At 42.4% G+C, this 11,208-nt stretch overlaps 1 long non-coding RNA gene across 1 annotated transcript; it reads right to left on the bottom strand.

Annotated features, from left to right (window-relative positions):
* Nucleotides 1–130: 130 nt before the first annotated feature.
* Nucleotides 131–9,837, bottom strand: LOC137804393 (uncharacterized). The gene is made up of 4 exons (XR_011080128.1): nt 9,636–9,837; nt 2,746–6,817; nt 950–1,009; nt 131–867 (listed from the first exon to the last, which is right to left on the bottom strand). It is a non-coding gene; the product is annotated as an uncharacterized lncRNA (long non-coding RNA).
* Between the last annotated feature and the right edge of the window lie 1,371 nt (nt 9,838–11,208).

The following is an 11,208-nucleotide window of genomic DNA, read 5'->3' as shown; positions in this document are numbered from 1 at the left end:
GCACCATGGGTTATTTAGATATACCTCATGGCGCTCGTCTATTTTGATGCACCACACTGCTTTAGAGACATCAAAAAAAACAAGTTAGACGTCAAAGACAAGACAGACTTCAGAATTTGATGTGAAAAGATTTAATGCAGATCCAAAATGAGTTGGTCTTAAAAGTAACGGACCAGCCTCAGTCAAACATCCTACAATCCTTGTTCGTGCTTCCCCTTCTTATTGCAAGTGCCCTCTCTGAATACAGTATCTAAAGTTGGTGATATAACTAGACACCAAACGTTTCACCTTTCTGGGAACCCGCTGCTGAATTCACTCACTTTCCTTAAACTTAGCACGCTTAACTTAACCAGTACCTTATGTATTTAATGTACAACCTGCAAATCCAGACAACTTTTGTGAAAAAAACATTGTAGAAAAGACAAAAATATTGTAGAAAAGACAAAAATACTGTAGAAAAATAATCGTATTCTTAACGTAGAAAAATATGTAAATATATAACTACACTAAACAGCATTTAAAAAAGTTAGATTTTTGGATACTGACAAACTGATGAGGACACATGACCCCTTTGCTTTAGTAACTTGTTTGACAGACATTGGCAAAACTGGCAACTTCCAATGGCTCCTTTAAAAACATAACAAAACATTTCTGTAACAATCTTGGAGGCAACTCTTTCAAATTAAGAATTTCCCACATACAAGACAATATTTTACTGTCCCTTTTCCAAAAACCTCCATCCGTTGTGTTATTTCTCCACATTTGCCTGCGTCATCTCCATGTATTTCTTCTTAAACACATGGAAGAGGCTGCAGCGGGCGGGAGGGGAAAATGTAGTCTTCTTCTCAGCATTTGAATACCATGTACCTACGGAGAAGTTCATTTTTAATAATTAAAACAATCTGTCATCTAAATAATAAAGAAATGCAAAGCAAGTTTTATTCATTACCTCTTGCCATGACAGTTTTTGTGCGGTTGTTGTCCTTTCCTTCAACAAGATCGGGCTTTTCTGAAAAATAAAGACCTTTCTTCAAAACAAAGCATTAAAAAATACACAATCATCTAAATTATGGACAGAAACCCCCTTTTTATATTTTAAAATTTATGAATCTTTTTTTTTGGGGGGGGGGGGGGGTCTTACTTATCTAGACAAAGCAGTGGAGTTTGGCAATTTATTTTGCATACTTCCTGCTCACTGACGGTGGAAAATGAATGGTGGGTGGAGCTCACACGCCATTGGGGGCCGGGCCCTTGGGCACAGTTGCTCTAATCAAAGGCCCTATGCTGCGTTCACACCAAACGTTTACCGTGTTAGTTTACTTGCTTGACAATAAAAGGGTGTTCACACCAAAGGGGGCGTGGCTTATCGCCATCGCTTCTCTCAATGAAAAGAGCGATCTTTTCCGCTACTGTGGAAGAAAAATGTTTACTATAATCACGTTTGCATAACCAGAGTGATGTCACTGATATATGTATAAAAGATTGCACCACACATCCGGTCAGCACTAACTGTCACATTGTTATGTTCCCCGAAATTAGACAATCAAGCCCAGGCTCAAGGAAAAACACTTGGATGCTCTGAATAAAGTTGGGCAACAGGAAACTGACCAGATGTGAGGAGGGAGGGACCTTCAGTCTGTGCACAAAAACATGTTTATTACCAAATGTTTTGGGGTTTTTACTAGTTAGTTGGTTCTGACGGTTTGAGGGGTCTAGCTCGCCGTCAGCGGAATCCAGAGCCAACCCAATTTTATTTGTAAACCTGTTGGTGTTATGAATAAAGTTGACGTGGAGTAAAGAACACCTTCATCCAGTCTCTGGTCTCGGTCAGTGCGTCGTGGAATCACTAAGTGCCATCTGATCGAGTATTTTGTGGGATCTCAAGTCAGATTCAAAACACAGGACGTATAGCAGTAAGAGCGATTGGGACACTTCTGCCTGCAAGGGACTATCTTTTTAACCACAACACTATCAACTATGGAAGAAATAACCACTAGTTCTGCTTTATACTTGCTGTGGAAGATATGACCGGCAACAGTTCATTTGAGCAACAGCAGGACGGCGGTAATAACGGGCGGAGCTTCTCAATGCTGATTGGCTGAGGCAACTATGACTGAATGAAAGTATATGAACTCATGTCAGGAAATGTTTAGGGCTGATTTTACAGAGGATCTGCCATTTTGAACTCACTAGTTTGAACCTGAAAAGTGATGTGGGGAAAATTGTATGATCTGCCAAAAGGTCAGTCTGACCCAGACAGGAAAGTATGTGGTAATAAATTAATCTAAATAATTTTCCTGTGAGAAATAAACTCAATGAGGAAAACATGTCTTAAGTATGTTATTAAACAGACACTTATTCCGCTGTATGGTCAGAGCTCCTTCTTTTCCACGGGAAAGGGTTATTAGTTTGTGACATCAGGAAGAGAGTACAGCAAGTTAGACATAATATACATTAGTTATTTTAGTTTGGCGAGTTCTGCTTTAGCAATATGTTCAGAGTGAGTGATACAAGTCACATCTAAAAAAACAAAACATGATACATTTCCACAACAGCTAGCAAAAGACACTATCGAGTTGCATTGTGGGAAGTGTGGAAATGTTCTTGGCACTTTCTAACATCTAAATCGTGGCCTCTGCTGCATTACATTTGGAATATATAATTCTCCCACAAGACACCTGACTTTTTGGGGGGGAAATACTAAAATTGTTTTTGCCCCTCTTTCATCTCAAAATTATGATTTACCTGGAACGGGATCCTTGGTTTCCTTTCTCCCATCGGATCCGAAATTAAAGGAAACCGGTAAGACACTGAACTTCAGGGCATTGTTGTTCTGGAGAGTTGACACAGCTTGGTTTCCATTTCCAGCGTTATTGCTCTCCAGATCAGCAGGCTGCTCGAGCATGGCCGTGTGTTTTTCCATCTTCTCCTCACATGGGAATTCTTCAGAGTGAGACCTTCTCCATCTCAGATTCAGGTGTGGCTCAGTTTTTCCACTCAAGATGCTCATTTCAGGAGAAACTGGCAGCTCTTCAGTGTCAGCAGGGCTAATCGTATCAGATTTCACGATTCTCCACTCAGGTAAAGAGGCAAAACTACATTTCCGAGCTTTTAGTTTTATTCCGTGCCTCATTTTAGTTGGTGGTAAACTAATCTTCCATCTTTTGTAAAGCCGTTTGACTGAATAATTCCATGTTAGCACAGTTTTAATTGCCTTTCTCTTCAAGGGACTGAGCCTCACAGTGAGCACTTTTGGAGGCCTTGGCACTACATCTGACACAGCCTCTGGAGATGAGATGTGCTTGTTTCTACTGCCAAGTAAAACACACTTGTCTGATGCCTTTGAGCCAAACAGAACCAGTTCTACAGTTCGAACATCAGTGGCCGGAGGTTCGTTGTCAGTCGCATGAACAAGAGCTTTCCCACATTGTGAAGCGCCCTCAAGGACAGGCTGCGAGCCTAAATCAACAAGGGATTTGCATTTCTTTGATTTCTTCAAGAGGGGTAAAAATTGACTAGGACTACTTGGTCTCTTTAGTTTACCACTCCAAGTTGTCTGTGGGGTACCTGTCGCACTAGTTTGAGTTGGTTGTTCTTCAGTTTCTGATGATGACTCTTCCACATTTGTTGATGTCAATTGTGCTTGTCCACAGTTTTCTTCAACATCTGTCATCTGGCTGGCAACTTCACTTTCACTACAAGAGGGATTTTCAGTTGTTTTCTGACTTCTGACCAAAGTACATGAGTGCATATTTTCTGTAGATTTTAACTGATCTGGTACATATTCCACTTCTGGGTCGGACTGAATTTCGGTGCAACTTCTGAAAATTGCAGTGGTCTCTTTCTTGTCTGAACTGTTTGACTGGCTACTGTTTCTCAAATTCACCTGAGCTTGTTCAGAATTACTTGGTATTTGGTTGGGAGTTTCACTTTCACTGCTGGACAGATGTTCTTCGTCATCACTTAAGAGTAAGATGCTTGACTGGCTACTATTTATGCTTATATGGTCAATGTTCTGTGACTCAGAATGAGAGTCAGGTGTGTCAACTTCAGACAGATCAATGATTTCACTGCATACGTTGGTTATCTGAGGCCAAAGAAATGCCATGGCCTGATTGTTGACGCTCACCACACCATTTTCTTGATTCTCTCTTACTATAGCAGAGTGGAGTTTTCCGTCGGACCTAAACGCATCTTTCTCCTGTACTGCCATCACTTCCTTTTCACAGGTTTTTGAAGTGTTATCTTCCTGACTTTGTTGGATCTTGCACTGGCATTTACTTAAGGAAGTGACATTTGACGCCCAAGTTGTTTCCATCAATCTTTCAATGCAGCAAGCCTCTTCGATTGGACAAAATGTCTTGTTCTCCAGTTTTGAGTCACTCAATGTGCCATTGATAGCCTTAGGTAGCTCCTCCTCCACAGAGATATCCAAGACTCTTTCAGGCTGAGAGTTCATGTCCATATTTTCTGGCAGATTGCTTTGTGCTTGCTCAAAGATAACTTTGGCATCTTCTGGTGGAAAAACATGGATTTTAAAGGAGTATAGGTGGGGCTCATTGGAATCCACGCTCTCCATTTCAGTAGGAGAGGCCGTTTGTGTTGGAGTTGCTTCAACAAAGGAGTCTTGTTCCTGTTCAACCCCTGTTGATGAGGAGTCTTGTTCTTCTTCACTTAGGTGAACCTGTTCAAGCTCTGTTGATGAAAACATCTTGTTTGACACCTCTTTTGCAGTTTGTGCAACAATGCTGTTGTCGGTCTCGACATCTTCTGTATCTAGTTGACTGTCGCTCTTGAGCATATTAAGATACTTTAAAGATGGAGGGAAGTCAAAATCTTTGTCAATGTCGTCAAGCTGCTCATTAACATTCAACCATGAAGACTTGTAGGGCAGTTCTAAATAAACCTCCTTATCTTGAAGGACATGGTAGTTTTTGAGTTGTGTCTCAAAGCAGCTGTTTACTTGTGACAGAATGGCAGACTCTCGTGTCGAATGTTCACTGCAGAATTGTCTAACCTCAGTGAATAAATGATTGCATATCTGTGACCTAAGCGTACTTTTCAAGTTATTAGCGCTGCCATCCCAAAACATGCTCATTATTTTGTGCACAGAAAACACTGTAGACTCTTTTAACTGGATCTGAGAGTTTTCCAAATCCTGTATTAACTTAGTTAATGTGACTGGTGTCCATGGTGTTGTTGGGACTGAGGAAAGCTCTACCCTTTCAGCATCTATTAGCATCTCCCTTTTGTCATTATCATCATTTTGGCTCACGCTTGGGTTTTCTAGTTGAAGATAATGTCCCACTTTCAGATTCATGACCGGATTGGTTTTTGGTGATGTAAATAACTTTTCTGGGTTACTCAAAGATTCATCTGTTGCGGTTCCCTCAGACAACTGACTGATGGTGTTAGCACTGTTATGCTTGCTGGCAACCTGGTAGCTTTCATGTAACAGGGGTTGCACAACAGCAATAGCTCTTGTGCGACCAGGCGACAAGTGAATGGCGCTGTCATTTGATTTGACTGATAGCATTTCATGCCTTTCACAATTGTTTTGGACAGATGATTGGTTTTCATTTATCTGTGGTTCAATGCCTTCAGGCAACTGCACCAGTTGTGACGCACCACTTAAAGAACCAACATTGCTTTCAGGAGAAAATGCTGCCTGACTTGCATGTCCAATTGCATCTCCTGTTTCTGAGACATTAAAGACATTAGGTACAGAACTTTGCAAAGAGGCTTTAGGCGATGAATGTCTCGAACTTTGTGGTATGACCTGGGAGGCATTTGAGTTATTTATTTCAGTGACAGTTAATGTTACAGGTTGCATATTTTGATCCGAGTCAGTAGTGGACAGCATACGTAGATAGTCCTCAATTCTTGCAATTGATTGGCGACGTTTGAGTATTTCCTGCTGTGCCTCAGGTTTTGACAAAAAGAGGTTGGTGTCACACTGCCTCTTATAGGATTTTAAGTTCATGGAGGAGGTAGCCTCTCCCCCATTGTTGTGTGTTGAGTATTGTTGAGAAATCGGACTCGTGCTGGAAACGTGTAAATTCTGTCCACTTGATGAGTTTGTTGTTTTCATGTTGTTTCTGAAAGACTGAGAGATAGCCTCATTATAACATGGTGCCTTGAAACCATGCCGAGTGCTGTTTTGTCTGCGAGCGGTTGGTCTCTGGTGTTTGGCAGCAGGCCCCATTGTGCCATTGTAAGCCACCTCTCTATGTTGAAGCGAGGTCGCTGTTGTAGTGTATGGCGAAACAGGTTTAGTCGGCTCTCCATTTAAGTTGTGAAAATTGCTGTTCGAATTCCAATAATGTTGGCAACCAGACACAACTGATTGGTTGCAATTTGCAGAAATTTCTTTCTGTGGGGATGCGATGTCTGTTACAGTCATGTTGGGTGGACGCTGGGTCGATAAGTTCTGTGCAGTGTTCGAATGAAAATTTTGTTGAAAAGTAAGGTTTCCACTTTGCAAATTAGCAGGCGAGGGTTTCAGATAATTGTTCCCTCCAGCTGAAAAGGCCTGATTATGAACAGCTGTTGTCTGCCAATTTGATGGCTGTCTTTGAAAGAAAGCTCCATAGTAATGCACGAGTTGAGCATTTTGTGGGGGTAGAGCTCCTGTTTGTGTGGTCATATACTGTTTTGACGTTTTTGCGGTCCCATTTTTCTGATTCCTCATTGTGCCATAGCTTAACTGAAAAGCAGCCTGTTGGGATTGTGAAAGTGGTCCATTCTGTCCATTCCTCCATGCCAAAGACTGCATTTTTGTCATCTGTTGATGTTAAAGGTTGAGGAGGTCACTTTCCTGAAAAAAAAATAATAGTACGAGTTGTAAACAGCTGTGGCAAAATGTTTAGGACACAATCTTACATCTAAAAAAAATTAATCTATCGTCGGCATAATACAGCCCTTGTCCTTGTCTCTTGTTTTTAAGCTGCAAGGGTCATGTGTTTGTAAAGACATCATGTGAGCATGCTCCTTCTGCTACCATCTGGCCAAATAATGCAAGAATGTAATGCTATTCCCATCAAAAGTCTTCTTCACCTTCCTCACATTGTGTCATGTAGCAACTCGGACACCAAACTAACAATAATTGTTGAGGGAAAATGATGACTCATTGAAACCAATTAAAACAAAGCTTAAGTAACCAAAAGTATAATCATGAACAAACATCCCTGGGTAAGCATGTGTGTGATACAGAACGTTCTGCATGAATTAAACATGATGGAAGTGTACCAAGCGCGAGGGCTGTACTGTTACGACACAAATAAATATTGAGATCACAATTATTTTTTGCGATGACTGTCACTGCCTTGACAATGTGTGTGCGTGTGTGTGTGTAGTGTGTGTGTGTGTGTGTGTGTGTGTGTGTGTGTGTGTCTCTGTCTGTCTGTATGTCTGTGTAAATACAAATTCATTAAAATTTAAAACATGTCATTATTTTCAGTACTACTCTCTCCCCCCTAGATGCCGCACTTCCCAAGTGGGAAAAAACAAGTTCAACCCTCTTCTGGCCCCCATAACTCAGGCAAATATTTTTGTAAATGTTTGCACAGTGCTGTCATCATGTCATGTGCTTAAGAGCCCCAATAACTTCACAAAAACAGTGCCGGCTGCAGTTTCTAAAGCCATGCCTACAGTTGCTCTGCAGCGACTGCAAAACCCAGGAAACAGACTCGCTGACACCCGACCAAAGGGCAGATTGGCTTTTAGTTTTGATAACAAATGCCATGTGTATTAGAAAACACTAACTTTCTGGTTTATTGTAACACGTAACGCTAGATTCATATGCTATTCCGTCCGTATTGTGCAATCAATTCTTGGTCTCTTAACAAGCATATTGTGTGGTTGATAATAATGATGGTAATCACAATAAAGCTTATTCATTTAACACTTATCTAAACGAGAAATAAGAACAAGCTTAGATGGCAGACAAAAGGAACAAAGTATAGAATACAATGACACACACACACACACACACACACACACACACACACACACACACAGGTGTGACGGGTTGTATCCATCTCTGTGGCTTCTGGTTATGTTCTTTGAAGACTGTTGAAAAATGTCCCACATGACTGCAGATTTGTATGATGATGATCTCATACTTGCACAACAAGCAAATTTAGGTCTCAGCTGGTCTGAGGTCTGCTGGCGCTCTGTTGTCCGCCTGCAGCCATGTGCCTGCACGACTCCCTTAAAACCAGCATTGGCTGAAGCCTCAGTCGGTCAAGAACTGCGGGCAAGCACTCATTCGCAGAGTGAGCCGCATGCATGAAAATAAATTTAAACTTAATTTCCAAATATTCAAAATAGCTACAAAAACAGACACTTAAATTTGTAAAGTACAATAACAATGCAGCCTGGTCCAGGGGGACCTCTGCCATGCACATGTGTATGGCCTTGAGATTTTACTGTACAGTTCTGGAGAAAGCTTCAATGAAATAATGATATTCATAATCTCCCAATATTCAAACAGCTATAAAAGCTGATCCTTAAACTTGTAAAGTAAAGCCTGAACAAAACTGCCTTGGAATTTTACTTTTCATTTTTAAGGATCTGTTTTTATAGCCGTTTAAATATAGTAAGATTGTGAAATTATGTTCATTTAAGCAGACTTTGATTTCAATTTTCTCCAAAACTGTAGTAAAATATCAAGGCCATACGCATGGACATAACAGGGGTCAGTCTGAACAAGACTGCATTGGAATTTGAATTCACTAAGGATATGTCGTTTGAATATGAATATCATCATTTCATTTGAGCTGGGCTTCTCCGTGCTGCGTGGCCCCGTACCGTAACACCTTGACGAGTGGTGCATTCACGCCTGCACGGGAATAAGCGGCGATTTGGCCACTTCCTAATCTTATTGTCTTCATGTAAAACCTGGATGTGATGAAGGATCCACACTTTTAAAAAGGACACTTACACGATGACTCTCTTTATATTTACTATGCATACATTTATAAAAAGGATATGCACATGCACAACATTTGCTAAGTCCACAAGCATAGAATATATCAATTGGTGTACTTTTTGAAGTAGTATAATACCAAATGTAATATTTTGAGACTACGATGTTTACGCAGCTGTCTAACTAATCACGAGATGAAGACTTGTGCCAGGGTGTTTTCTTCTTTTACATGTTTATTAAGCAACTAGTCACATTTTTCCCTTTTGTTCTCTCACTCAAGTCCTTGTTTTGGTGTAACTACTACGACTTCAGTAAAGCAAAGTACATGCATGGCTCATGGTCTCGTTACCTAGCCTTTGGTTACACTGGGCAAGCTGCTCATCGTCTTAAGTCACAGATCTTTAACTCGTGATGGTGGTCATCGCAAGTTGTAAAATGGTTGAGTCACTGACTCACGTGTAGGCTAATTACTTTAATGGTTAATATTTTTTTTTTTGCAAAACTGCGTCACAGAACAACGTAAGATGCCATATACAGCATAGCGTTACATGTCACTACACAGCATTAACATCACCTCCACACATACACACACACACACACACACACACACACATTCACAAGTCATGAACACAAGCGTGCCGTGTCGCTGTTAAAGGTCCCAAAACAATGGGACCATGTCGAACAACTGAGCTGCTGGCCAACTTACTTTTAGGGTCCAACTCCCACCGTGACGTCTGTAACATCTGGAGGTCCGTGCAGCGACACTTCTCTCTCGCTCTTCTCGCTTTCATTATGCCATTTTGTGCAAAATCCACGAGCCGAGCGACGGATGGAGAAATTTGCTCCCAATTATGTTTCTACCTGCGTAACCACACCCAGCCTCGTCGGGAGAGACTCTACAGTTCACTCCTCAGTCCCGCGCGACACTCAAGTGTGACGTGCCTGCAGGGGGGAGGACCCTCTTTCTTCTCGTGCACCAGAGACTCATGAGCACGTGCAGGCTACATTTCCTGTCTGCTAAGGCCATGGTGGACAGGGCCAGTGGATTATTTCTGAGTGTCCTCCTGCAGCAGTTACTGAAACGTGTGCAGAAAACAGTAGTACACAACCGTAAAATAATCCACAATAGCACTGTTATTCATGCAGACAGAATACACAAGTATTTGTACTTTTCCAGGTGAGAAAGGCATCTTTCTAGCGGGAAGATGATGGCGTCATCCATTCTGATGCCAGATCGGTAGGCGAACTGAAGTGTGTACGTACTCCGCAAGGGGAAGATGAAGTCTGGCTAAAATTAAGAAACCCACGTCTCTTTTATTTGAGGCATATTTTATGCCTTAACAAGAAGAAAGCTGCTTTCAGGTCTTTTGCGACAGGGATGAGCTCAGGAGAGTCCAGCGCAACCTGAAGGTGAAGCTCAGGGAGGGCAAGGACTCCTACAGGATGAAGCTGGAGGCCAAACTCCAGATGAACAACATGAGGGAGGTGTGGACCGTGATGAAACAAATCACCAGCTTTGAGGGAGACAGCCACGGGGCTCCCTGGAGAGGGCCAACGAGATAAACTGTTTCTTCAATAGGTTCAGTTTATGGCCCTCTTCAGTCTCCCCCACACATTAGACCTCCTAAACACCGCCCTCTCTGCCCCCCCTCTCCGCCCCTCCCCCTGCTGAGCTGCACAATCACTGAGCCTCAACATCAATGGGGCTCTTCCAATGGTGGAGCTGTCTGGTGTCCTGCAGCACCTCTTCAACCTGAGCCTGAGGCAGGAGGAAGTCCCGGTGCTGCGGAAGACGTCGTGCCTGGTCGCTTTCCCAAAGAAGTCGATGTCATCTGGCCTCAAAGACTACCGACCGGTTGCCCTCACTTCCCATGTGATAAAGGTGCTGGAGAGGCTGGTCTTGGCCCACCTCAGACCGCAGGTGAAATCATCGCTGGACCCTCTCCAATTTGATTACCATTTTGCCCCATGTGGGAGTGGATGACCCCATCATCTACCTGCTGCAATGAGCTCAGTCGCACCTGGATGGAACCGGTGTCTCTCTGAAACTCACTTTCTTTGACTTTTCCAGTGCATTTAACACCATCCAACCATTGCTACTGAGTGAAAGGCCAACATCGACGCTGCCTACAAGAAGGGGATGAGTCGACTCTTTTTCCTGAGGAAGCTTCGATCCTTCAACATGTGCAGCAAGATGCTGGAGATAGTCTATCAGTCGGTTGTGTCTTGCACTTCGTCATTGTTTGCTGGGGGAGCAGCATTGGAGCCGGCGACACCAA

The sequence above is a fragment of the Clinocottus analis genome, unplaced genomic scaffold (assembly GCF_023055335.1).
Source record: "Clinocottus analis isolate CAN_PGR_092001 unplaced genomic scaffold, fCliAna1.0.p SCAF_6, whole genome shotgun sequence".
NCBI lineage: Eukaryota > Metazoa > Chordata > Actinopteri > Perciformes > Cottidae > Clinocottus > Clinocottus analis.
The sequence above is the reverse complement of the archived record's forward strand: the minus strand, read 5'-3'. Positions and strand labels throughout refer to the sequence as shown.